The sequence below is a fragment of the Carya illinoinensis genome, chromosome 8, assembly GCF_018687715.1.
Source record: "Carya illinoinensis cultivar Pawnee chromosome 8, C.illinoinensisPawnee_v1, whole genome shotgun sequence".
Lineage (NCBI taxonomy): Eukaryota > Viridiplantae > Streptophyta > Magnoliopsida > Fagales > Juglandaceae > Carya > Carya illinoinensis.
Genome location: NC_056759.1, coordinates 1824409 through 1830144, shown reverse-complemented (window position 1 = coordinate 1830144; position 5736 = coordinate 1824409). Strand labels below are relative to the sequence as shown.

The 5736-nt window shown below is 31.0% G+C and overlaps 1 long non-coding RNA gene across 1 annotated transcript; it reads right to left on the bottom strand.

The window, feature by feature from the left end:
* Positions 1 to 1994: 1994 nt before the first annotated feature.
* Positions 1995 to 5051, bottom strand: LOC122319240. The gene is made up of 2 exons (XR_006245039.1): positions 4796 to 5051; positions 1995 to 2310 (listed from the first exon to the last, which is right to left on the bottom strand). It is a non-coding gene; the product is annotated as an uncharacterized LOC122319240 (long non-coding RNA).
* Positions 5052 to 5736: the final 685 nt, after the last annotated feature.

Sequence of the window (5736 nt, the reverse complement as noted above, 5' to 3'; positions counted from 1 at the left end):
AGATACTTGAAAAATCTTTGTGATATTCAAATGAATTTGTGAATATTTTAATTATCAATTGTTTATACTTAATCTTTAGCAATTAATTTAATTGGCCTTAACTGTTAAATCTTTCAATTAGACAAAATTGACTTTCTAGTTTAATTGAAGTAGATTGGTTGGAGACAATATCCTAAATTATTAAATAGATCCTTAAAACGTTAAGCATTTTTCATATCTCTTTGTTATATCATTTTAGTTGTATTATTCTACATTCAAAATCTTTATTTTAATAATTTTATCTTCTATTCATTATATATACCATCAATTTTATTTTTTCTTTGTAAATATCTTCCACCATTGTATGAGTTTGATTTTAAGCACTTTTTTTGAAGACATGATTTAGAAATTTTATTCTTAATTATCACGTGACATCTTCCTGCATTTAGGATAACTTTTGTGCTGCTCGTTTTGGAGTGGGTCAGTGATATATGAGATCACACATTATTTGAGAAGGAAAAGTTCTCACTCTTTATAAGATTCCAATGAGACTTCAATTGTATTATTGACTAATTTTTTTAGAATATAGGTCATGTGATTTGGACCTTTTATTGAGGCATTACAAATAGTATCAGAGTCTATCCTAATTAGAAATATGAGACTTGAACCTTGCTACCTACGATAGACAGGCCCGACAAGGACGTTGAGAATTTAAGTGGGTAGATTGTAATACTCCTAAATGATAAGATTGATAATAAGTGGTGTATGAGATCTCACAATTCTTGAAAATGAAAAGTTCTTACTTTTTATAAGATTTTAATGAGACTCTAATTGTATCATTAATTAATAATTTTGAAGTATATATCATGTGGTTTTGACATTTTATTAAAGTGTTACAGTTGATGAGAGAGAGCTTGATGAGAGAGAAAGAGCTTAAGGAGAGAGAGCGTTCGGACAGACATGAGGATGAGAGAGCTTGATGAGAGAGAGACGTAAATGAGATAGGAGCATCTGAAATTTAAAAGAAATAAAAAATAAAAAATGTGTATAGTGCATCGAAACAATTGTATATGCATAGTAACTCTCGAGAACAAATTAAGGGAAATCGGCTAGTAGGGAGGAAACCGCTTGCTTTTTTCTAAATTTTTTTAACTTACTGATTAAATAAATAATTTTTAATAATATTAAGATATTTAAAAAAATACATTTAAATAAAAAAAAAAAAAAAAAAAAAACACACAAAACAACTAGCGAGCTGAGAGCTACCAGCTGTACCTATAGTGCTATAAGAGCATTCACATTGGTTTACGCATATGCATATGCAAAATCACATCTTTTGGAAATCTAATTTACCACACAAGCAAAATTTCCACATTGACTTATGCAAATTTGAGACAAAATAATAATAAAATATTATCATTTTATTTTTATTTTTTTTGCTTTTTTTTAATAGGATTTGATATTCAAATATGTAAAATATTTAAGTAAAATATTTTTTGGGGAGTGAATGAGTAAAATATGTAGTAAAATATTTAAAGGTAAAATATGTAGAAAGAGAGTGGGAGGAGAGAAAAAGAATGAATAAAATATGTTTTGGAGAGTGAATAGTAGATTTTTAAACATGTAAAAGTACTGTTCATAGTTATGTAAATATTTGAAGATGCATAATCCAATGTAGATGAATTTAAACTCATATTATGTAAATATAACTTTACATATGTATATATATAGACCAATGTAAATGCTCTAACATAGATCAACCTGGTACAGAAATAGTTTAGTCATAGACTCATAGAGGGGCTCTACAGCACTGACTATTTGGGTCCGGAAAAGTATAATACCTTTTCATATATTTTTAAAAATATTTTTAAATATATTGTTTTAAAAAAATAAAATTCAAAACATTAAAAAAATATTTATTTAATTATTAAAACGAAAAAAAAAATAAAAATATATGAAGAAATGCACCGGATCTATCATTCTCCTAGTCATAAATGTTTTTTGGCATCATTCACTTTTAACCGACCAATGTGGTCACATTCACAAAACAGCTTAATTTAAAGAAAAATTTTAAGTGGAAGCCCAATACTACACTTCCGTTGATTTATTATTTTTATTATTTTATTTTAATACTTAAAAAATTGTCTAAATATAATCCCCGAATAGGACTGTCCTCGCACGAACTGGGCATTTCTATAAGTAACTCTTGAAAATTTCGTTGAATTACATTAATTCCTCTGAAGCCATCTCCCCTATTTTCCCTTCAATCTTTGTCCGACGAAGTTCGCAATTTGTGTGGTCCTGTCCTCCACCATCTTCATCCACCACCTTCTGACAATTCATCCAAATTATGTCTAAATCAGATGTGAACTGACATGGAAGGTGATAAGTACGTACTTGTTTTTTACCGGTTTGCAATCAATGCGTTCAAGGATCTTAAGAGTAGTGGAGGGGCTAATATCGACGTGGCCCGATCAAAGCCCAAGCCTATTACCCTTAAAGGATATCCATTTAAAGAAGTCGCTTGGCCGATCTAATACTTAGAACATTGACATTGGATTGATTATCATAATTTTTAAAATTTGAAGAATATATAATTTTTTATTTTTTAACCAATCACTTAACTTTTAAAACTTATATTGGATTAGTTATCACATTCTCTATAATAATAAAATATTATTATTTTATAATTTTTATTTTTTTATTACTTTTTTATTTTATTTATCTAATGTGATATAACCTCCAATAATCATATTCCTTTTCATATTCATAATCAAACAATCTATAATATAATAATCTTATATGTATATAGATGACAAAATCTCATATGTAAAAAAATATTCCATATGTACACAATCCATAATAATCCAATTTCTATAATATAACAATCCATGTTTCTCTCAACCACGAGATAAGAAAGAAACCCCTGATTTCAATTTCCATTAATTGATGTCAACAGCTAAAAATGTTTTACATGATCCCTCTTCATTTGTACAAAAAGCCAATAATAGACCACCTAGATTCAAGCACTTCAATATTATGTAGCAGTTAATGTCATGAACTCAGAGTACCACTTTAACAAATTTTTATGCCACAGTTAAGTTTCAACTTACATGTCTGAAATGTAATTATTCAAAAGAGAAATCTTGCGATATTGCCAATGATTCTACTCTCAACAATTCATTTTTTCTGTTATTTTGGCTGTCATGGAAATCCAATTATACAACAGATAATCACAATGTATCATCTTGATCCTTCCACACATATCACAGTTGTCAGATCAGTACTTGATAATTAACAGATCAATGGTGGAGATGGTACATTGTGAATAGATTGTGAAAGAAACCTTATGAGAATAGCTTAAGAGATGAAACCCGAGGCTGCCATCTTGGCTAATAAGCCCTTAGTCAGTCATGTTCTCTAAACAGAAACTAACACAAATAAGGAAAAATAAAATTATTCTTTCAAATTGCCTAAAGCATGGTTTCCTAGGGCTACTTCTCAACATTCTGACTAAGTTCTACTTTTCAAAAAACAAAAAAGGGACAAAGTTCTCTGATTTTTTATATTATCCTGCAATTGCAACCAAAATTTTTTAGGAAAAAATCCCTATCCGCTTTACCTCTTATATTGGCAAGGATTATTTACATATTTCCGAGTACTTTTCAGGATTTCATAAATCCCAATCGATCCAAAACTCTACATCAAAGTACAGCTCAATTGGGCTCTTGATGCAACACAGACCTAGTGTCAGCTTCTAAAGAACAAAATCGTGAATAAGTCAAGACTTCTCTCAAAGAAACTATTGTTAAAAGGATCATTCCAACATTAAAAATCAGCCCAATGATCATCATGACTCATGAACCCATCATCGACCAAATAGAGTATGCAATCCATTATCATAATATTTATTTTCAATACTCCATATAAGCTCCTTGATCGTGATCTCCAAACAAAAACCAGATTAAAAAGACAAAAATGACTAGTTAGGAAATATAAATATGAAATATTTGCTTAGCTAGGAAATCTAAGTTTGAAATATTTGATGTTCTTAACTTTCCTTTGCAAGGATATCTAAGGAAGCATTATATATGTGTCTACCTCTAACTTTAAGTTTTCTTTTTGTCTGTCTTTGTGTACGTGTGAGAAGGTAGTACTGATGATGCCACCTTGATGAAACACATTTTTAACAAATTCAGAACTAATGACATAGAAACTAATGGCAGAAGGCAGGTGCTGTTTTTCCAGATTATGATATATAATTTTTGTTGAAAAATATAACTTTTGTTGTTCTAAGTTCAGAAACTCAAGTAAAGTTCCTATGTTTTGTTGTCGTTGGCAGCGGAGCTTCCGCATTGATTTCACTCCTAGAGAGGGCTTGGTTATATATTCTGTTGCATACATTGATGGTAGTCGAGGTTGAAGGCCTGTGGCCCACAGGTTGAGTTTTGTGGAGATGGTTGGATGCAATGGAGATCCCAATGATCTGCATTACAGAAAAAATGCCTTTGATGCAGGGGAAGATGACCTTCGAAAAAATGCACTCTCTTTCCAGATTATAGTTGTTACTTATTGCATATTTATTTTCTGTGAAAGTTTTCTATGGAAGCATCAAGATTGGAGAACAGGCTTAGCAGAAGTTCAAAGGTCTAGACGGCTATCGGTGTCTTTTATACGGAATGGGTATGCCTTAACTGATAAAACCATGGTAAAATCCCAACAAAAAAATCCACCAAAAAAATCCAAAAAAAATCCCAACAACATCAAGAAAATCAAACCCAAACAACAAAATCAAGGTTAGGGTTTTGGATTTTACCGTGTTGTTGGGCGATCAGCGTTGGAGTGAAGCTGTGCGGTGCTGTGCTTGAGAGAAGATGAAAGAGAAGAGCTACGTGCGAGAAAGGGGGAAGAAGAAGAGAAAAAAAAAATAGAAGAAAAGCAAGAAGGGAGAGACACGGGAGACGGAAGAAGAAGAGAGAGAAGAAAAAAAATTGGAAGAAGTGAGGAGGTGAATCGTGATATGCGAGAGGGAAGAGGACCGCGGGAGAGAGGAGCCGAAATAATAAAAAAAGATTTTGGACGTGCAACAGAACTTTTCAAAGATGAAAAAAGAGATGAAAATACTGTAGCTTAAAATTGATATAAAAAGTCTTTAACCAATCCGATGCAGGTGTTTTATTCATAAAATCGGTCAAATATGAAGATAAAAAGTCATTTAAACAAACCGATGCCAATGTTCTTAGGGATAAGTTTTCAGCTTATGGATATTTGAAATATGGCTGTCATGATGATTCTAATAGTTTAGCGATAAGTCTTACGGCTAAATGTAATGGAAACATAATTTGTTTATCAAATGAATTTCTATATATTTATACTCCCATAGATATGGGTAATAGGTAACCTCCATCTGATTTTAGATATTCTTGAATTATTATCCACCATCTCTTACTAACTTAGGCATCAGAGTTGCCATAAGCACCCCGTCCACATAGCGGTTTGCAAGTTGACAATCACATTTGGTGATAGAACGTCCTTTACAAGTAGCATCCTTGTGATGGGAGATGAAAAGGAATTTCATATAAAATAAGAAACCTGTAATGAAATGAAATTAAGGAGTGAAATGCATAACAAACCTGTTATTTTTTTAAATCATTTGTTAATAGCTAACTACAAGATCAATTGAGTAATGTAATTTAGCATTCGATATAATCTGAATAATCATTTGTCAAACAAAGGGGGAAGGGGTTTAATTTTTGA